The following is a 23413-nucleotide window of genomic DNA, read 5'->3' as shown; positions in this document are numbered from 1 at the left end:
AAGACCCCAGGGCGAAGAGCCGCCTCCTGAGGAGTCGACGGCAGGGCGGCCGACTGCCTGCTCACGGCCGAGTCCCAGGGACGACTTCCAGAGAAGCCGGCTTTGGGGAGTCGGCCGGTGACTCCAACAACCCATGGCCTCATCGAAGGGGGCGTGACAGGGGCGTGGCTACAGTGAAGCCCACTCCCCGCCCCTTACCAAGGGCAGGCATGGCCACAGCACGCCGTACCCGGGAAGATCTCCGTGCGGCGTGGCACTGTTGCCCAGCCGGCCCTGACATCAGCACCACAGTACCGAATCCTGCACCCACGATGGCTTGTCTGTACGGCCTGGAGGCAGCAGGGCCCACCAGTCAGCGAGACCTCGGGAGACGGTGGGAGAACCGCCAGTCGGACCCGCCGGGAGTCGGCCTTGGGGAGTCGGCCGAGCCCTCCACCGGGGCCCACATGCCATTAATCAAGATGAGATGGAGTGTGGCAATAGTGATCGCCCGCCAGGCGGTGGGACTGTTGCCACGACCCCATGACCAAGCCCACGTCATCAGAAGCACGGCTACAGTAATCAGCGGCCGACAAGACCCGCCCGCGGCGGACGCGGCCTGTCGGCTCCGTACCAGACCAGTCGGCGGGGCCCACCGGTCGGCGGGCCCCAGCAGTCGGCGGAGAAGTCGGAGGTCAGAGGCATTGACGGCTGGGCCCGCGCCCAGTCGAATTACCATTGTACCCCTGGGGGTAGGCCTATATAAACCCCCCAGGGCACCCACGCAAAGGGTTGGAACCCAGTAGCTCTAGACCATACCAGATAGAAGGAGAGAGCTAGCCTTGCCCTCTCCTACCTCTAAGAAACAGCTCAAGGAGCAACCGTGTAAACACTTGGCATAGTGATCATGCGGAGACCCTGCAGAGCAGCAGTAGGGGTATTATCTCCCCGGAGAGCCCTGAAGCTGGGTAAGATTCGCCGGCATGCATGCCTTCACGTCATCCCGTTTCCAGGCACTGGCGACGTTCTACTCGCCCCCACCATGATAAGCCATCCGTTGTCATATGTCGCAACAAACCCCCGACATTTGGCGCCCACCATGGGGCATGGTGCACCGTCGTCCGGAGATCTGTTCTGGACAGGAACCCTTTTCCTCCCTGGAGAGCGCAGCCAGCCAGGCACGCCAGGCGAAGTTTGCATCGACACGCTGCGCGGCGTTGAGATCGCCTGCGCAGCCAGCTCCTTGGCCGAACTTGTCGGCGAGGTCCGCCTCTCCGACGAACCTGCGTCCGACGTAGGCACGCGCGGCCCCGAGAACCTCTTCGCGGGCCTCCTCGATCAACTCCATGTTTCCGGCGGCCCTGCCGTAGACTTGGAGTCCGTAGGCTCCACCGACCCGATGCTGGTCGACTCCGACACCGCGTCGCTCGACGCGTTCCCTGCCAATGTGGTGTTCTACGACGAACCTCTCCCCCACGCAGAGAGCGACGGAAGCACCGTCACTGAGGTGCTAGTCATCAGTCATGACGAGTTCCCTGGCGGAGGAGCGCCCGACTCACTCGGCGCTGCAAGACCTAACTGCGCCCATTCCGGAAGATGCTGACGCAGAGACGCTAGAAGCGCGCCGCCTTCAGCTTGTTGAAGGCGCGAAGAAGCTGGCCAGCATGAGACGCTTGTCAAAAGCTTACCAGCGGGAGATGGATCGCGCTGTTGGCGGCTCGCCGGCCCCGGCAGGGCCCAGCCGCCTTGGCGTGGTCCAGCAGCGCGACATAGCCATTGCCAGCCTGTTTGGGGCTAGCCGCCCTGTGTACGCTACACCAGCGGAGAACATCCGAGCCGCCCAGGCAGCGGCGAATGAGCTGGAAAATTTCGAGGGCGAAGAATGCCGCCTCATGATGGAGCGAGTCCAGCGGCTCCTTGACGCGGCCACCGCGCAGAACGAGGCCGGCTGCCGCACGGAGGCGCTGCAGCGGCCAAACGACGACCCGCACCGAGATCAAGGCGCGACTTCTCGGACGCCGACTGGCGGCGCCCGAGAAAGAAAGGACAAGGAGCCGGCTGTCAGCCACAGTCGGACTCGCATTACCATAGAGCGCGACCGAGATGGCCGCCCGAGGGCAGTGGAACGACGGGACGACTGTCCGCCTCCCCCTCCCTGTAAGGAGAGGCGAGTCTCCCCGCCGCCTGTTGACCATCCGACTCTCGGTGACCGCCTTGGCCGCCGAGAGGGAGTTGGAGAGAATGACGCCCGCCACTGGATCGACCGACTTCACCGGTCCCTGGCGCTGGAAGAAGAAGACGAGCTGGGTCCGCCTTGTTTCGGGCCCCGCATTCGGGATGAGCCCTTTCCCAGAGGGTTCACGCTCCCAAGAGACACGCCCAAGTATACCGGCTCCGTGAAGCTGGAAGACTGGCTAGTCGACTACTCCACGGCTGTCAGCATAGCAAACGGCAACAAGCTTGTCGCCGTAAAGTACGTTCCGCTCATGCTCCAGGGCACGGCCCAGACATGGCTGAACAGCCTAAAGCCCCGCAGCATCAACAACTGGGTCGACTTCACCGAAGCGTTCGTCCGCAACTTCACCAACATGTACAAGCGTCCTCCCAAGCCTCGTCAGCTCTCCTTGTGCGTGCAAGGTCCTGACGAGTCGACTCGCGACTACCTCACGCGTTGGGCTGAGCTCCGGAACTCCTACGAGGGCGTGCACGAGGTGCAGGCCATCGAGTACTTCATAGCCGGGTGCCGAGAAGGCACCCTCCTCAAGCACAAGCTCCTCTGCGATGAGCCAGAAACCCTCGATGAGCTGCTGATCATAGCGGACAAGTACGCCACGGCCGACTCCTCCATGAAGGCGGAAATTCAAATCAGCACAACTGGCAAAGTGGCTCCTCAAGCTCCAAGAACTCCGGCGGTAGACGCCGGCCGACGACAACAGTAGGGAGACAACAAGCGCAAGGCCCTGCAGCCGGCTTCCGGCAGCCGGCAGGTCGTGACCGTTGAAGCCCAGCAGCCAGAAGAGCAGCCTCCGCCCAAGCGATAGAAAGGCGGCAAGCCAAACTGGTTGCCGGCCTTCTCCTATGAGCAGACCTTGGATGGACCTTGCAAGTTCCACAGTGGTGCAAAGCCGTCGAATCACACCACCCGGAAGTGCCACTAGCTCACCAGGATCGCCAAGGGAGACGGCCTCCTGTCACCCCCGCCTGCTGGGCAGCCGCCTCCGCCTCCGCCCCAGCAGCTAGCAGTCAGGCCAGTCGGCGCAGTACAAGACGAATACCCTGAAGAACACGGAGCCTACATGGTGTTTACCAATATGGCTGATGATCGACGCAGCAGGCGGCTGCAGCGACAAGAGGTGAACGCAGTAGCCTCAGAGACGCCAGAGTTCATGCACTGGTCTGAGAAGCCCATCAGCTGGAGCAGGGCTGACCACCCAGAAGTGATGCCGAGTCCGGGCTCCTACGCCTTGGTCCTGGACGCCACCTTTGCTACGGAAAAATGGGCCGCGCGTTTCTCGCGAGTTTTGATAGACGGGGGCAACAACATCAATATCCTGTACAAGGATACCATGGAGAAGTTAGGAATCAAGCAAAGACAGCTTCAGAGCAGCCGGACAGTGTTCCACGGCATTGTACCTGGGCTTTCCTGCTCGCCGATCGGTAAGATCCTGATGGACGTCCTCTTTGGGGACAAAGATCACTTCCGAAGAGAGTCTGTTTGGTTTGAGGTGGTGGACCTTGAGAGCCCATACCATGCGCTACTTGGCCGTCCCGCCTTGTCCAAGTTCATGGCGGTCCCCCACTACGCTTACCTCAAGATGAAGATGCCCAGTTCTAGGGGAATTCTGACTGTGGCAGGCGACTACCGGAAGTCGTCTGCTTGCGCAGCTGAGAGCAGTTGGCTGGCCGAGTCCCTGGTAATCGCGGCTGAGAAGCGGCTCCTTGAGCGAGTTGTGGCGATGGCCGGCAAGCAGCCTGAGGTATCGCCCAGTCCAAAAGATTCGGAGGCTGAGGGTTCATTCAAGCCGGCCAAAGAGACAAAGAAGATACCTTGGATCCGGAGCACCCAGAGAGGTACGCCGTCGTAGGTGCAAACCTCGACAGCAAATAGGAAGGCAAGCTCGTCGATTTCCTCCATGAGAATCGGGACATCTTCACATGGTCCCCCAAAGACATGCTAGGTGTACCGACGGATTTCGCCGAGCACAAGTTACATGTCCGATCTGATGCAAAGCCGGTCAGGCAGCCCCTGCACCGCTTATCAGAAGAGAAGAGAAGAGTTGTCGGAGAAGAGATAGCCCGACTCCTAGCAGCCGGCTTCATTATGGAAGTTTTCTTTCCGGAGTGGCTTGCAAATCCGGTCCTGGTACTAAAGAAGAACAAGCAGTGGCGAATGTGTATTGACTACACGAGCCTCAACAAGGCCTGCCCCAAGGACCCATTTGCTCTACCAAGAATCGATCAGGTGATAGACTCCACAGCCGGATGCGAGCTGTTGAGTTTCTTGGATGCATACTCAGGATATCACCAGATCAAGCTGAACCCGGCTGACAGATTGAAGACCGCCTTCATCACGCTGTTTGGAGCATTCTGCTACCTCACCATGACGTTCAGCTTGAGGAATGCCAGCGCCACCTTTCAGCGTTGCATGCAGAAGTGTCTCCTCAAGCAGCTCGGCAGGAACGCCCACGTCTACGTGGACGACGTAGTGGTGAAAACGGAAAAGCATGGAACACTGCTGGAAGACCTCAAGGAGACCTTTGAGAACCTGCGCCGGTTCCATATCAAGCTCAACCCCGAGAAGTGTGCCTTCGGAGTACCAGCCGGCCAGCTGCTAGGTTTCCTGGTCTCTGAACGCGGCATAGAATGCAACCCAGTAAAAATCAAGGCCATCGAGAGAATGGAGGTACCCAGCCGACTATTGGATGTGCAGAAGTTCACCGGCTGCTTAGCATCCATCAGCCGATTCATCAGTCGGCTGGGCGAGAAAACTCTCCCCTTATACCAACTCATGAAGAAGACCACTTTTTTTGAGTGGAACCATAAGGCAGACGAAGCTTTTCACCAGTTGAAGAAGATGTTAACTACTCTGCCTGTCCTGGTGGCTCCGACTCCCAAGGAACCTATGCTCCTGTACATCGCTGCCACCAGCCGGGTAGTCAGCACAGTCATTGTAGTGGAGCGCAAGGAGGAAGGCAAGGCGCTACCTGTCCAGAGACCAGTATATTACCTGAGCGAGGTACTGTCGACCTCCAAGCAGAACTACCCCCACTACCAGAAGATGTGCTATGGCGTACACTTTGCTGCCAAGAAATTGAAGACTTACTTTCAAGAGCATCCAATCACGGTGGTCTACACGGCCCCACTTGCCGAGATCATCGGTAGCCGAGATGCCTCTGGTCGAGTGGCCAAGTGGGCATAGAGCTGGCTCCTTACACCATCTACTACCAGTCCCGCGCCGCTATCAAATCACAAGCACTGGCTGACTTCCTCGTCGACTGGGCCGAGACCCAGTACCTGCCTCCAGCACCTGATTCCACCCATTGGCGGATGCATTTCAACGGCTCCAAGATGCGCACTGGCTTGGGAGCCGGCGTCGTCATCACCTCTCCCAAAGGCGACAAGCTCAAGTATGCACTACAAATCCACTTTGCCGCCTCCAATAACGTTGCCGAGTATGAGGCGCTCATTCACGGGCTCCGGCTTGCCAAAGAGCTTGGTATTCGCCGGATCTTGTGTTATGGTGACTCGGACTTAGTGGTCCAGCAATCATCCGGCGACTAGGACGCGAAAGATGCAAACATGGCGAACTACCGTTTCCTCGTGCAGCAACTCAGCGGGTATTTCGAAGGATGCGAGTTCCTTCATGTACCAAGGAATGACAACGACCAAGCAGATGCATTGGCACGAATCGGCTCTACCCGCCAAGCAATACCATCTGGTGTCGCCCTTCAACGCCTTCTCAAGCCGTCTGTCAAGCCCTCGCCAGAATCAGACTCCATCTTCGTACCGGCTCCTCCCGAAGACGTCGGATCCGACTCCAGAGCCCCGACAGGCGGCACGAGGATCCCGGCAGATGACTCCGGAGCCGCCACAGTCGAGGCTAGCCCAGGGACTGCGGAACCCGGCCCGGGGACTGCGGTGGCGGACTCGAAGATTCCAGAACTCGGCCCAAGGACCGCGCCAGTCGGGCTGGGGACTTCATCAACCCAGCAAGCGGCTGTTGACTCCAACCTGCCGCCTCCTAGCCCAGCCGCCCTCGTCCAAGTCGCAGTTCTAGTACTCGAAGAAATAGCAGCACCCTCATGGGCCCAGCCCATCCTCAAATTCCTGGTGAACAAAGAGCTACCAACTGATGAGACCTCAGCTTGGCAAGTACAACGCCGGGCGGCAGCCTATACCATAGTCAACAGAGAGCTGGTCAGGCGCAGCGTCACTGGTGTCTACCAGTGCTGCGTAGAGCCAGAGCAAGGCCAAGCGATTCTCAAAGACATCCACCAAGGCGAATGCGGCCACCATGCGGCTTCAAGAGCACTCGTCGCCAAAACCTTTCGGCACGGTTTATTCTGGCCGACTGCCTTGGAAGAGGCCAAGGAGTTGGTCCAAAAATGCAAAGGATGCCAAAAGTTCAGCTCCAAGCCGCACCAGCCGGCTTCTGCGCTCAAGACCATCCCCATTGCCTGGCCTTTCGTAGTTTGGGGTCTAGACATGGTGGGACCATTCAAGACAGCACAAGGTGGTTTAACTCACCTACTTGTCGCAGTGGACAAGTTCACCAAGTGGGTAGAAGCGAAGCCAATTAAGAAACTGAACGGTCCGACTGCCGTGACCTTCATCACCGATATCACAATTCGGTACGGCATACCACACAACATCATCACCGACAACGGCACAAATTTTGCCAAAGACGCCTTGGCCCGTTTCTGCGCAACACAGGACATCCGACTGGACCTAGCGTCCGTCGCCCACCCGCAGTCAAACGGCCAAGTGGAGCGAGCAAACGGCCTCATCCTGTCCGGCATCAAGCCTCGATTGATCGAGCCTCTGGAGTGCTCGGCTGGCTGTTGGCTCGACGAGCTGCCAGCCGTCCTCTAGAGTCTGTGCACGACTCCAAACAAGTCAACCGGCTTCACGCCCTTCTTCCTCGTCTATGGTGCCGAAGCCGTCATCCCAACGGACATGGAGTTCGACTCCCCACGAGTCACCATGTACACCGAGGAGGAAGCAGAAGAAGCACGACAAGACGGTGTCGATCTGCTGGAAGAGGGCCGGCTGTTGGCACTCAGCTGGTCCAGCATCTACCAGCAGAGCCTGCGCCGGTACCACAACAGGAAGGTCAGGCCAAGATCTTTCCAAGAAGGCGACCTTGTGCTCCGGCTAATCCAGCAAACAGCCGGCCAGCATAAGCTGTCGGCGCCTTGGGAAGGCCCCTTCATCATCAGCAAAGTACGGGGCAACGATTCCTACTACCTGATCGACGCTTAGAAGCCCCGAGCACGCAAGAGGGACAACTCCGGCAAGGAGACAGAGCGGCCATGGAATGCAAATCTCCTCCGAAGGTTTTACAGCTGATGCAGTATGTACCATGCTACCTTTTGTATTAAAGAACTAAGACTTCGGCCCCCCCGAGGCGAGCTCGGGGACTGCCCTCTTTTGTCTGTATGATAAAAATTATGACTGCAAGTATGTTACTCCTTTTTATGCCATTTGGCACCGGGCTCGACAAATCGGCCTGGGGACTTGCCGCCTTGCACTATGAAATGCTTCCTACAGTCGGACAAGTAGTGTGTAAACGCCCAAACCGTCTCCTGTCAGAAGCCGCAGCTCGCAGAGCGACTGCACGGTGGGCAGCAGTAAGGTAGAATGGGCATTCACATGAAAAATGGCTAAGGACTCAAAGCATAAAACATAGCTCAAGATGGCTTCCAGCCTTTCTCGCAAACCGACTCTCGGATAGTCGAACTGCCGCTTCCTATCCAACTTGCTCAAAAAAAATCTTGAAATCAGCTAAGTACTTGCTTTCCCAAAGTAGCCTAGCACTTGATCCAGCAACAGTCCGCAGAGCGGCTGTCCGATTGGCAAGGCAGGCAACTAAGAGAAAGCGGCAAAGGAAAAAAGCCAAAAGAACAATGAGCAAGAAAAGATAGATATATATATATTTACATAACATAGGCCCTTGGCCGAATTGTCGAGTAGAGGTTCAAAATACACCCCGCGGGTGGAATTGTGCGAATTAACAAGTTCTTCTAAGACTACTGAATCAGATAAAATAAAAGATACAGTGGTAGCTTAGGAGGCAGCAGACGGATTCGGAGGGTCGGAGGAGGCACCAGCGTCAGGCGTCGGGGCAGCCGGCTGGCTAGTCTCGGCTTGATCACCGCCGACGGTAGTCGACTCGGTCGCATGCGGCTCGTTGCTGGAGGCGCGTTCGGGCTGAGGCTGGCCGTCTGCTCCGTCTTCTGGTGCCTCCGCCTCGCCTCCATCCTCCACCTCGTCCTCCTCCTCGACGCTGGAGCCAATCACCTCCGCCGAGTCTTCGCCGTAGTCTGGGTTCATCCCAAACCACTCCGGCAGTACCTCCTCGCCGTCTTCAAACCACTCGGGGATGAAGATGCTGGTGTCGGTGTACTCGGCGATCGCCGCAGCACGTTTGACGAGGGCATCTTCCACAGCCGCCAGCTCCGGCTGGGCCTCCAACCGAAGCGTGGCCAACCGGTCTAGATCCAGCCCTGGGTACCATGCCTTGATGAACTCCAAGGCCCGGCGTGCTCCAGCCCGGGCCGAAGAGCCCTTCCAGGCCTCAAGACGACCAGCCGCGACCTCCAGCCAGTTGGCCGTCAGGCTGGGGGTGCGCGGAGCCTGCATATCCGGCCAAAGGGCGGCAATCGCCTGGGCACCGACGTGCTGAAGCCGGCGCAGCATCCGGTGAGCCGGCCGGAGGCGAGCCTCGATGCTCAGGATGTGCTCGTCAAGAGTTCGGGGGGCATCGGCGGCGATCTCTGCGCCCTCCGCCCTCCGACTTTCACGGTCGGCCTCGATGGCTTGGATGGCGGCCTGCGACTGCCCAGGGAAGAAGTCTGCAAAGACGCGAAGAAATGAGGAAGCTAGTCAAAAACCAGGAGTCGGCACGATTTAAATCGGCAGCTCGAAGAAAGAAAATAAAGAGACTCACCATCAACGATGTCTTCAATCTCATGGAAGCCGGAGGACAACAGCGCCTCCTTGTCAGACCAGGAGGAGCGCTCACTCGTGAACTCGGCCAAGAGGGCGGTTTCCATCTCCTCCACCTCCCTCTGCGACTTCACAAGCAGCTCCTTCTCCTCTGCCAACCGAGTGGCTAGCAGATCGCGCTCTGTGGCGAGCCTGCTGCACTCCTCCCCTTTGGCGCGCAGGGTGGAGTTGGCTTCGCTCAACCGCTGTTGAAGAGCAGCGTTGGCTCCTGAAGAAAAGGAAGAAAGACAACAGTCGTCAATAAAGTAGGTCGCAGGGGAGATCCGGCCCGACTGCTCAGCAGTCGGCCCGAATCTCGGGGACTACAGCCCACGGGTGTGCTAGCGCGCCCCCGCAGAGAAGGAAAAAAGGACTTACTCCGGCTCTCTGCCAAGTCGGCGGTCCGCTTGCCCAGCTCTTCAACGTTACGGTTGAAGGCAGTGACGCGGAGGTTGTGGTAATCCTGCGACAAGCATTTCAGACCAAGTTAGTACCCAGAAGCTCATCAATTGGAGTTCCGGGCCGCCTGCTCAGCAGCCGGCCTGAAACTCGGGGACTACACCCAGTGGGCGCGCTGGCGCGCCCCCATAGAGAGGAACAAGAAAACAAATACCAAAGGAAAAAAATATACCCGGACGGCTGCCCGCGACGCTAGGAACGCCTTGGTGCAACTCTGGAGAGCGTCGCCCTCAGCACGGAGCTTCGCCTGGACGTCCAGGAGTGCCCAGTTCAGCGGCCCTGTGCCGCCTCCTCGCACCCACCCAATAGGTGCGGCGCTCGTCGCTTCGGCGTCTGGGGCCGCCGAGCTGGCGGTGCCGGCTTCCAGGGGGCGGGGTGCCGAAGTCGCCTTCTCCAGACGACAGCGCGTTGGCGAGCCGACTTGGAGGAGTAGCCTTGCCACGGCCTCGTCTTCGGTCGGCGGCACCGGAGGGTCCGCTGGCTGCTCGCCTTGCGCACCTTCAGACAGCGGTGGAGGCGGCGGCGGAACGTTCATGTCCGGTGCAGAGGGGTCGCCGCCTTCCCTCTCCACGGAGGGGTTCTCCCCGCCGGCTTCTTCGGTCTGCCCCGTGAACTCCGGAGGCAGCGACGCAGAGTTCAACTGGGTGACGAGCAATGCCGACTGGCGGCGTGCGGCTTCCTCAGCCTGCTGCTTCGCCGCGGCGGCGGCTTTAGTTTTTTCTTAGCGGAGGCCTTCGCCCTGTCGGCCTCCGCCTTCTCCAGGCGGAGGGCCTCTTCTTCGTTGCGCTTCTCCTGTGCATTCCGCTCCGTCGCCTCCCGGAGGCCAGCAGCGGGTCAATCCGCCAAGTGGTGGCGGACGTCTCCGCTGACCCCATGACAGAGGCGGCGACGATCCGCTCAAGAGAGAGGGGAGCCCTGAAGCAAGAGGGGCAAGCAGAGACTCAGACAAATCATGAAGAAAGAATAAAACTTTGAAGACAGAATACTTACGTGGAGACCAACGGCGGCTTCTTCACTTCCTTACGAAAGCAGATGGCCTTCGCGGCTGCCTCGTCCCACTGGGTCACCGCAGCCGAGCCCTTGGGCTTCTTCGGCCGCCTGCCGAACAAGGTCGGCACGGCCCTGCGCTTCTTCCCGCCGCCTGGAGCCCCCGGCGTGGCAGAAGAGCCCGCGCCAGGCTGGCTGGCTCCTGGCCGATGGCGAGGGGCGACTTCTCCCTCGGCGTTGTCTTTAGGCCAGTCGGCGAAGGTAGCCGAAGGCCTGAAGTCGCCTACTGTCCCTCCTCCTCCCTCGGCGTCGTCTTCCAGAGCCACCGCCCCCAAATCAGGGTCGTCGACGTCGCTCTCCGCCCGGTCGGCGAGGAACTCTAGGGCCGGCCCCGAGGTGCCGGCTGGTGGGTGAAGAAGGGGATTCTAACCAAAGCCGACTGGTCAAAACAAAACTCTGCAAGAAGAAGACAATCTAAAGAAAGAAAAGAAAGGCGACTCACCATGGGTGGGGGGTCGGCGCGGGAGTACGGCTCCTTGCCGAATCGCGAGTCCTCCGGGAGCCTACTGTCCGAGAGGTAGTTCACCATGAGGGCCACCTCTTCGTGAGGCATGTCCTTGGTGCACATCCGACTCGGGTCGCGGTGCCCGCTCATCTGGCATATCACGTGAGGGCGGCCTTGGAGTGGGAGAACTCGGCGCAAAACGAAGCGGCCAGCAGATCCGGACCAGTCAGACCCTCCGACTGCGTCAGCACTCGGAGTCGCGTGATGGCGCTGGCTCCCGTAGGCGTCAGCGACCTGGCCTGGTACGACCAGTTGGGCAGTCTCCCAGCCGGCGGGCTGGCTTCGAAAGCCGGCAGGTTGACCCAGTCGCCCCTCGTGGCGACGTTTGTGACATAGAAGTAGGATCTCCGCCACATCTTCACCGACTTTATCAGTGAGATGGAGGGGAAGGGATTGTCGGCCCCCGACCTTCGCACGATGATGAAGGCGCCGCACTGAGCCGGCACGCCCGCGGCCTGGGTGCCGAGCTTGGAGAAGAAGAACTCCCCCCAGAGCTCGAGGGTGGGGAGGACTCCGAGGAAGTCTTCACACAGGGCCACGAAGGCGGACAGCAGCACCACTGCGTTGGGGGTGAGGTGGTGCGGCTAGAGACCGTAGAACTCCAGGAAGGACCGGAAAAAACTGCTCGCCGGCAGCCCCAGCCCGCACAGGCAGTGCGAGCAGAAGATGACCCGCTCGCCCTCCTGCGGTGCGGGGGAAATCTTCCCCTCTGGCGCAAGAGGTACCTGCACGCGATCCTCGCTGGGAAGCCGACGGGTCTGGCGAAGGAACTCAATGTGGTCTTCATGAACTTCGGAACCGTCCCAGGTGCCGGAGCGCACTGGGGGAGGCGCGGCAGCGGAGGAAGAACTCATCACGAGCTGTCGCCGCAGTGTTCACCGGAGCTTGGGCGTGCGGCGGAGCGAAGAAGAGAAGAGGAAGGAGGAGAGAGAGGAGCAGCAAGGAGGAAGAGAACGAGGAGTAGTGGGAAGGAGGGGCGCGCGTGCCCCCCTCTTCCCCCTACTTATAGCCCCGTGGGCTGCGAAGCCGAGGGGGCGGACGTGGGGATTTACTGCGCCCACAACCCCACGACCCCCCACGATCCACGCAAAGTTACTGCGCGCAGTAACTCCACGGGAATCCCAACCGTCCACCGGGGCCGCAACGGATCCGCTCGGGCGCCGAGGCGCGGTGGTGGCGGGCCCCGCCTATGGGCCTGTCCCGTTGCACGCGTAGGCTGGCAGGACGGCCTGGCCACGTGCCCTCGCGTGACAGGCCAAGAACGGGCGGCGGCCTGGAGGCTTAGCTAGCACGCCACTTAAAATCCCGCCGCAACGTTCGAAATACTGAGCAAGTCGGAATTCAGTGAGTCCGAGTTGGGCAAGTCCGACTCCTTCTAGACGACCCGGCAGAAGTCAATCAAAGACCATGTGTTGGGCACCCGGAAAGAGAAACTGCTGAGGCTTCTCGGCCGATCGTCCGCGGCACCTCACCAGCTTCGGGGACTACTGTCGGAGTAATGGGCCACGGGTAGGCCAACCCAAGTCCCATAACCTTTCAAGACATCGGGGCAGGCTGCGCCCCTCAAGACCCCAGGGCGAAGAGCCGCCTCCTGAGGAGTAGACGGCAGGGCGGCCGACTGCCGGGTCACGACCAAGTCCCAGGGACGACTTCCAGAGAAGCCGGCTTTGGGGAGTCAGCCGGCGACTCCAAAAACCCATGACCTCATCGAAGGGGACGGGGCAGGGGCGTGGCTACAGTGAAGCCCACTCCCCGCCCCTTACCAAGGGCAGGCATGGCCACAGCACGCCGTACCCGGGAAGATCTCCGTGCGGCGTGGCACTGTTGCCCAGCCGGCCCTGACATCAACACCACAGTACCGAATCCTGCACCCACGACGGCTTGTCTGTACGGCCTGGAGGCAGCAGGGCCCACCAGTCAGCGAGACCTCGGGAGATGGCGGGAGAACCGCCAGTCGGACCCGTCGGGAGTCGGCCCGGGGGAGTCGACCGAGCCCTCCCCCGGGGCCCACGCGCCATTAATCAAGATGAGATGGGGAGTGGCAATAGTGATCGCCCGCCAGGCGGTGGGACTGTTGCCACGACCCCATGACCAAGCCCGCGTCATTAGAAGCACGGCTACAGTAATCAGCGGCCGGCAAGACCCGCCCGCGGCGGACGCGGCCTGTCGGCTCCGTACCAGACCAGTCGGCGGGGCCCAGCAGTCGGCGGGCCCCAGCAGTCAGCGGAGAAGTCGGAGGTCAGAGGCACTGACGGCTGGGCCCGCGCCCAGTTGAATTACCATTGTACCCCTGGGGGGTAGGCCTATATAAACCCCCCAGGGCACCCATGCAAAGGGTTGGAACCCAGTAGCTCTAGACCATACCAGATAGAAGGAGAGAGCTAGCCTTGCCCTCTCCTACCTCTAAGAAACAGCTCAAGGAGCAACCGTGTAAACACTTGGCCATAGTGATCATGCGGAGACCCCGCAGAGCAGCAGTAGGGGTATTATCTCCCCGGAGAGCCCTGAAGCTGGGTAAGATTCGCCGGCGTGCATGTCTTCGCCTCATCCCGTTTCTAGGCACCGGCGACATTCTACTCGCCCCCACCATGATAAGCCATCCGTTGGCATATGTCGCACCAAACCCCCGACACATGTCATACAATCGAAGAACTTGGCGAATGCTCTTGACCGTCACAACATCTCTAGTTGAGTATTCCTGTTTGCACAACATGTATGCACAGCACAAACAAGGAGACATGAGAGCATGATTTCGCTTTAATAGCGGCCTCCTTGAACTCAACCTCCAACTATACTTGGATGAGGTCTGCCTGGAGTTCCATGATTTAATTCATGCGCCTTTTTCTGTAGTTCACCTGAAATGAAGCAAAGATTGCATCATTCAGCTAGCAAGAAGTACTTGCTCTTGTGAGCTGGCAGGTTCTTCTTTAGTAGTTGCACTAAAATTGAGGAACATTAAGGTTGGTTGTCTGGCTCATGTAAGGTGCAACTATAATTTTCTTATCCTTTTGTGCAGTTCCGCTAAAATAAAGTGCCATTGTGGCGACAATGACGGCTCCATCTTGCAAAGGCCAATAAAATGTTGCACGAGATTACCATCAGAACTTGACGGAGATTTTGGAAACTCCAATCACCATTTTGTGCAGTTTCACCAAAATTGAGAGATGTTGCCCACGAGACATTTTAGTTGGACTGCACAAGACACTCATTCCAAAAAAAAGTGTTTTGTGCAGTTCACCAAAAGGTCACAGTAGCAACAAGGTGAAATGGATATCCATATCTGCACAAAAAGATAGAAAGTAAACAGTTGCTGGTCAATAAGAATATACGAAACATATACAAAATGAAAAGAAGCATCTTAATTATGTTCATGGCAATCATGAAAGGACAGTAGAAATTTTAAAACGTCAGCAATGCTTCATGTTACTTTAATGGTGGCATGGCTTGTTTACCAAACACAGTAAATCAATAGCAGCTTAAGAGTTGGTTTAAGGGCATGGGACCATGGGGACACCAGGACACTCAGCAGCGTAAAGGAGCAACTTACTTATCATATTGGGGAAAACAACAGGAGTGCCATTTTTAACACAGTTTAATTGCATCTTATCACTGGAGGCATTAGATTAACAATAACACTGGTTAGACATGTCCCTTGGGTAACATTGTGATCGCTTCATTTTACATGCACCCTTACATTAACAACAACAAAAGGTTGGTATAAGGATGCGACAGTGGACACATCAACACAATGTACCTACAAGGAGGCATAAAGTGGTGATGCCGAGTTTGTTCATGCTATGTGAGGGCAGCAAACCTAATCCTAGAGACCTTGTACTATGTGAGGGCAGCAAATCTAATCCTGGAGACCTTTTACTATGTGCGGGTAGCAAATCTAATCCTGGAGACTTTTTACTATGTGAGGGCAGAAAATCTAATCCTGGAGACCTTTTACTATGTGAGGGCATCAAATCTAATCCTGAGACCTTTTACTATGTGAGGGCAACAAATCTAATACTGAGACCTTTTACTATGTGAGGGCAGCAAATCTAATCCTGGAGACCTTTTACTATGTGATGGCAGCAAATCTAATCCTGGAGACCTTTTACTATGTGATGGCAGCAAATCTAATCCTGTACATACTCTGTTGACTTGTCCACCAGCCGCCACTTTCTATCCTTTTTTCAACCAATAATAGATCTGTTCCTTATCCAGTTTGTACTGGGTTTTCCCATTATTTCCCTTTTCAACCAAGAGACAGGTTTGGTATCCGGTCTCTACTACTTTCACCATATTATTTCCTCTTTGAATCAAGTCCTAGATTCATGCTACAACTTTCCCCCTTTCTTCGTTGTTTGAACAAAGCCCTAGATTCGAATGCATGAAGTAGCTTTACCTCTAATAATACTTAAAATTTAGGTGGCTTTGGAAGAGCTGATGGGAGTAGAAAAAGATGCACATGCAGACACGTGGGGAGCTGGGGCAGTAGAGCAAGGCCGCTTTCGAAGAACTTATACCTGAGGGTCGTCGGGATGTCGACGGCGGCAGGTCGGATCTGCGGACAATACGGCAGGGAGGAAGAAGGGTCGGAGGACTTCCCGAGCCAGCGCTGTGTCGGAGAGAACGACACGGGCAGAGGATCAGGCTCCTCCGGCAGTTGTGGGTTTCCTCCCTCGGCGGCGATGACCACGTGAATGATGCACCTTTTAGTCCTCTACACACACCGGCCGAATCTGTGACCAGCGGTGAGCAGAGAGAAAATGTTGCTACCGCTGTCTTGTTTATATCTGGAGAGGATGAGAGAATGAAGAGAGCAACCCTAGTAAAGCAAGCGCTCAGGCCCCTGCGTCAATATATAGTGGAGTGATTATCTTTTTTCTCTCCACAACAAGCGTTTCAATTTGTGTACGTGGCATTAAAGAAAAGAAACTCTCTATTTAAGGTGACTACTGTACGACTCCTACTTACTACTAGTAGTACTACAATATTGTTCACTTCTACTCCCCGCCCCTCCATTCATTGAACAACCCCACGGGTGAATAAACATACAGTAAGTACTGTATTTATATAGAACGAACAAGCTCGAACTATTTTCGCGTAGTTAAAAGTTGAGGGCGGGGCTTTTCCCGGGCAGTACGCGCGGCAGTTTTCGGGTAGGGCCAGAAGACTATTTTAATTTTTTTAAAACTTCGAGACGGCCACATAGCATGGAGCCAACCCCAACGATTTTAAGGTTACATGCATGGTACACGCTATCCTAGACTACTCTACACATGAAACTGACACACGAGCGTCCGGGCTGCGCTTGGCTCTTCGCCTCTTCAGGAAGTCGAACAATGATGGAATACTACTGCACTGGAGGATACTACAGTACGCTTCTGGCCATCTGACACCGATTGAACTGCTGCATGTCCACCGCGTGCGGGAGGGAGAGCGTGTAGCGAAAGCTTCTCCTAGTCTTGCCAGCCACCACGCTCATGGGTGAGGGAGGGACGCTCCTGCCTTTGCGTGTATGACAGGTGGGCCCGACAGGTGTGTGGCCAACCTGTCATACAGCCAAAGGCAGGTGCAGTTAAGTCCGCGAGGGAGAGGATAATCAAACTTATCGTTGATGTACGAGTTGACGTGACACATCAAAGCACTGCACTCGATATATTTCAATAATTTGCGTGTGTGACTCCCAGATGCAGAGGCCCGGGGTCATCATCCTCCTTTTCGAGAAAAACAGACACGTGTGTGAGAGGACGAGTGCGTGCGTGCACCTCTTCTCTTCCTGTATAACGTACTACTAAACTCAGAGTACAAGTTTTTGTGGGTGGCACGATGGTGCGTGCGAGAAGTCCCGAGAGATAGGTTTAATGCGCCTGAAAAAAGACTAGCCTAGAGCTCGCCACACGGCTATTCCTGTCGAACGCACCATTAACCGTAAGATATGTATACGATGGTGCCAGTTATTGCACGTACACAACAGTACTCCCTCCTTTCCGGTTTATAGGGATTAATTCAAAAATCTCACCAACCAAGATGGTGAGTGGTGGAATATTTTTTGTAGTTTGCAAAAGCACCTAATTAATGCTCTTGTTTTTCTCAAAAGATTATGTTTATCAATGCATTAATTGCAATGCATGCATGCATAAAGTACATGCATTGGTCAATTTTCTCTTAATACTTGCATGCAATGATTTAATGCACCTTGGAATCTGAACATGTGTTGGGGAACAACCAAATTGAGCCTTATAAAATGGAAAAACTAAAATTTTTAGATAAGCCCTATAAAACCGGAAAGGAGGGAGTAGAAAAAGAAGTACTCCATCCGGGAATAGTGCCGCACTTCGAAACTAGAACCGTCAATAAATTTTGAGCTTGAGTCTTGTCACATTCCAAATTACTCCATACTATATTGAATTGCAAACCTGTTCACACCGATCACAACCTAAATGGTTTCCCACTTAGGAGCGTATTAGTACTCAGTTATAAATACTAGTATGCCAAGATGACTGCACATTCCTCCTCAACTCCTCATCCACAAAACAAACAAGTCATTCAACATCCTTCCCTTGCTCTGCCATGGCCAGCGTGAGTTCTGGGTCGAGAGATTGCCACCAGGGAGAGGTGAGCATGGAAGAGAAAGCACGAGATATGTCCCGCCTCGCTGTGAGAGCAGCCGACATGTCCCGCCGTGCGGAAGTAGCAGCACAGAGGTCCCGCCGCGCCGCTGAAGCAGCACGGAGGTTCCGCCGCCCGTCGATGCAGCAGACTGGTCCGGCCGCGCCGCGGAAGCAATAGAGATGTCCCACGACAGCACGAATGCAGCAGAGATGTCCCACCGCACCGCGGCGGCCTGGGAAAATTTCTCGCGGGCAGGCGACGACTGTTACAGGCGCATGCATGCGATCGTCCATAGCTAGATGGATCAGATCTCCGGCTCGGCGAGGTTGCAGGACGACATGATAGCCTTGTTTGAATAGGCTACTGGCATCATCCGACAACTAAGGGAGGGCAATGAGAGGCTCCAGGCCGAGTGCGACCTGCTGAGGGAGAAGATCGTCCGAAGTGCAGACCAGCAGGAGGAGACCAGTGCCTTGTTGAAGAGGACCGGCGTCATCTTCAAGAAACTTATGGACGAGAATGACATGCTCCGCAATGAGTGCCAAAGGCTGGTGGAGGAATCCGTGGATGTTCTCAAGCAGCGTCTTGAGGACACGAAAGAGCTCATTGCCGCTCGCCGTGGAGACTAGTTTCCTGGTTTCTTTTGATGTAATAATCGGTTTAGGATGTGGATTGTGTCATTGGTTGTGAAATGTTGGGTTCTAGCGCGGATGTTTGGCCTTTGTTGGCCTCTTGGGATGTTGCGATTTCAATCTGGTAGCTTTTAGTCCTTCGTGTTAGGCTGGAGTTGTGCTGAACTTCTTGTGAATTGTGGTGATTTTCAGTAATGAAAATCGGAAGGGGAAGCCCTTCTTTGATAAAAAAAAAATTAACCGTCCTTATATATATTCATCAGTCTTGCTATAAGTCGCAGTAGATGCTATATAGGTCTGTCAGATCTTACATCAAGATCCGTGCTTTCAGATTTTCTTTTCTCTCTCTTAAATCTCAGTCGAGTGAGACATAGCCACGCCATTAAACAGAGGCTCGGGCACCATTAATGGAGACCTTGGGAGAGAGGTGGACGGCAGATGGAGGTCAAAGGGCTTTCCTCCCGATAAGCATGCACAGGGGTCTGATCGCACGCCTCTCGTACTCAAATAGCTACCCTGCACGGCGCCTCCTAGCTAATAAAAAATGGGGACGCGTGGCGGCACGTAAATGGTACTAGTAAGTAGAACGCCCACAGTTTCAATAATACTTGTGTTTCCGATTGTAACGTGACAACACTTGTTCCAAAATGACTTTGTTGATTGTTAATGTGTGCGCCTTCGCAAATCGGACTGCAAATTTACCACAGCATGTTGGTGCCATGTCATGGCACCAATCCAAGTTTCATTATTTTCATGCATGTTTTGGATTTACAGGAATTAAAAAACTAAGTTTCTCAATGTTTCCAACCCAGCCACGACACCCAGAATTTTAAATTTCATTCCCATTTCTTGCATGGAACCTAGAAATTTACCCGAGGACACACATGTGATTTTTCAACCAACTTTGGTGCACTGGAACATGTGCTTGTATTTCAAATTTGAATTATGCACACAAAGGTGACACGTTCTCTCCCAGAACCATGAGCCTTCTTGAGGGAAGCTCCGGTTTGCAAGAAGCTTATACCAAAATTTGTTCCTATTCGGCCAATTTTTTTTACCACGGCATGGTACTACCATGACATGACACCATGCCAAGTTTCATGATTTTAAAACCAAGTTTCTCAATGTTCTCGACCGAGCCATGATGCCCAGATGTTTGAATTTTATTCTCATTTTTTGCATGGGACCTACTCCCTCCTTCCATCTATATAGGGCCTAATGTGTTTTTCAAGACAGCCTTTGACTATTGACAAGATTAATAGCACATGAGATGTGTACTATGAAAATTATATTATTGGAAGCTCCTTTGACATACAAAATTGAAGGTATGCTTTGTGTAAGTTGCATGTCATATATTATTGCTCTAAAGTTTGGTTAAAGTTAGCCTCGAAAAATGCATTAGGACCTATATAGATGGAAGGAGGGAGTAGAAATTCACCCGAGGACACAAATGTGATTTTTCAACCAACTTTGGTGCACGGGAGCATGTGCTTGTAGTTCAAATTTGAATTATGCACATTAAATGACCAAAAACTCAATTAATGTGTAAATAAGGCCAAACGAAGCTGGAATAATTCCAAAATTTAACAGGGCACTCATGTAGTTCTATGTTTCCTTTGTAAATAAACTCAAGGGGGACAACATATATCGTTTCGCACTCAAAGGTGGCACGTTCCCTCTCAGAACCACGAGCCTTCTTGAGAGAAGATTCGGTTTGCAAAAGCTTATACCAAAATCTGTTCCTATTCGGCCAATTATTTTACCACAACATGGTAGTACCATGACATGACATCCATGCCAAGTTTCATGATTTTCAGACGTGTTTTGGATTTACAAGAATTTTAAAACCAAGTTTCTCAATGTTCTCGGCCGAGCCATGATGCCCAGATGTTTTAATTTTATTCTCATTTCTTGCATGGGACCTAGAAATTCACCCGAGGACACAAATGTGATTTTTCAACCAACTTTGGTGCACGAGAGCATGCGCCTGTAGTTCAAATTTGACTTATGCACATTAAATGACCAGAAACTCAATTAATGTATAAAAAACGACAAACGAACCTGGAATAATTCCAAAATTTAACTGGGCACTAATGTAGTTCTATGTTGCCTTTGTTATGAAACTCAAGTGGGGGGGGGGGACAACGTATATCATTTCACACTCAAAGGTGGCACGTTCCCTCTTAGAACCACGAGCTTCCAAGTCGGCCCAATTTTTTACCACACCATGTTAGTGCCATGACATGCCACCATGCCAAGTTTCATGATTTCTAGGCGAGTTTTGGATTTACATGAATTTAAAATCAAAGTTTCTCGATGTTCTCGGCCGAGTCATGACGCCCAGATGTTTGAATTTCATTCTCATTTCTTCCATGGGACCTAGAAATTCAACCAAGGACACACATGTGATTTTTCAACCCACTTTGGTGCACTGGAGCATGTGCATGCAATTCATATTTAGATTATGCACATTAAAAGTCCAGAAACTCAATTAATGTATAAAAAGGCCAAATGAACCCGAAATAATTCCAAAATTTAACAGGGCACTCATATAGTTCTATGTTGCCTCTGTAAATAAAATCAGGGGTGAGGCAGCATATATCATTTCGCACACAAAGGTGACACGTTCCCTCTCGGAACCACGAGGCTTGTTGAGAGAATCTCCGGTTTTGCAAGAGGCTTATACCAAAACTTGTCCCAATTCAACCAAAAATTATATGTATGAAAACAGGGTTTAGATTATCCCAAACATCTCGCTGCCTAGACCAATAATGTACTATGATTTGAATTCAACATAAAATGGATACAAATATTTGAATTGGAGAGCGTATGGTACATGTAGTTCATAGTGAAATATGATTACTGCTATATGTATGTTTTTTGTTATCAAGATAATAATTAAATTATTGTATAACTTGACAACAATCATATTCAAATAAGGAAAATTTATTCAAATTTAGTCCATATGGTAGACGACAATATATATGTTCACATGGTGGAGTAAAATGTTCATATATGATGGAAGATCAAAATGTACGACTACATCAATTATAAACCGCAAGGTCACCTAACGATATATTCAAATTCAACATAACGTGGATTCAAAAATTGAAATTCGAGATCATGGCATCTGTAATCATATAAAAAGGGACATTACTCTTTCTTTGGTGGGAACTGATTTGTTTTTTGTTGTTGTTGAGGGAAGTGCGAATCGATTTGGTACTGTGAAGGGTAATCTTGTTCTCCTGATTTTTTTACATTTTCTTGTAGTTTTTTCAATGGCATCTATAGCAATATAGTAAAAGGGGACATGACTCTCTTGTGTCTTGTATGAATTTTTTTTACACGTTAAGTTTGTTCTGCCAAACAAGGAATCCACACCCTGTTATCCCGGAATTTTCAAGCTCGAGTATCTTTTGTCTCACCTGCTTTGAAACTCCCGCTTCTTCAACCCGCACCGTGCCTTGTTATCCCGAAATTTGGCCGCGCGCGAGAACTCCCTCCTCATCCGAAATCGCTCCCGCAGCCCAGACACGCGAAATCCCCCTTCTACCCCTCAGCTGGAAATGAAGCTCCGCGTCGCGGTGTCAAAACCGATGGGGGTACATTGGTAACTTACCCTACATTTCGGACAAGCGCGTCCCTAAGCTTGGCTCCCCCTCCCCCTTCGCCCCCATTCGTACACCGAGGCCGCCAAAACCCGCGAAACCCCATGCTCCTCCGTCGGCCTCCTGCTATGTCTTGAGCTTGCGTTGGTTTTCCCCGAAGAGGAAGGGATGATGCAGCAGAGTAGCGGAAGTATTTCCCTCAGTTTTTGAGAACCAAGGTATCAATCCAGTAGGAGGCCATGCTCAAGTCCCTCGTACCTGCAGAAAACGATAGCTACTCACAACCAACGCGATTAGGGGTTGTCAATCCCTTCACGGTCACTTACGAGAGTGAGATCTGATAGATATAATATTTTTGGTATTTTTGGTATAAAGATGCAAAGTAAAAAGTAAAGGCAAAGTAAAAAAGCAAAGCAAGATTAAAGTGATGGAGATTGATATGATAAGAATAGACCCGGGGGCCATAGGTTTCACTAGTGGCTTCTCTCAAGAGCATAAGTATTCTACGGTGGGTGAACAAATTACTGTTGAGCAATTGACAGAATTGAGCATAGTTATGAGAATATCTAGGCATGATCATGTATATAGGCATCACGTCCGTGACAAGTAGACCGAAACGATTCTGCATCTACTACTATTACTCCACTCATCGACCGCTATCCAGCATGCATCTAGAGTATTAAGTTAAAAACAGAGTAACGCCTTAAGCAAGATGACATGATGTAGAGAGATAAATTCATGCAATACGAAATAAACCCCATCTTGTTATCCTCGATGGCAACGATATAATACGTGCCTTGCTGCCCCTTTTATCACTGGGAAAGGACACCGTAAGATCGAACCCAAAGCTAAGCACTTCTCCCATGGCAAGAACTACCAATCTAGTTGGCCAAACCAAACGGATAATTCGAAGAGACTTGCAAAGATAACCAATCATACATAAAAGAATTCAGAGAAGATTCAAATATTATTCATAGATAGACTTGATCATAAACCCACAATTCATCGGTCTCAACAAACACACTGCAAAAACAAGATTACATCGAATAGATCTCCACAAGAGAGGGCGAGAACTTTGTATTGAGATTCAAAGAGAGAGAAGAAGCCATCTAGCTACTAACTATGGACCCGAAGGTCTGAGGTAAACTACTCACATTTCATCGGAGAGACTATGATGGTGTAGAAGCCCTCCGTGATGACGGCCCTCTTCCGGCGGAGCTCCGGAACAGGCCCCAAGATGGGATCTTCTGGATACAGAAAGTTGCGGCGGTGGAATTAGGTTTTGGCTCCTGTTCTGATCGTTTGGGGGTATGTGTATATATATAGGAGGAAGAATTACGCCGGAGGAGCACTGAGGGGCCCACGAGGCA

This window comes from Triticum urartu, chromosome 5 (genome assembly GCF_003073215.2).
Source record: "Triticum urartu cultivar G1812 chromosome 5, Tu2.1, whole genome shotgun sequence".
Lineage (NCBI taxonomy): Eukaryota > Viridiplantae > Streptophyta > Magnoliopsida > Poales > Poaceae > Triticum > Triticum urartu.
Note: the sequence above shows the minus strand (reverse complement) of the source record.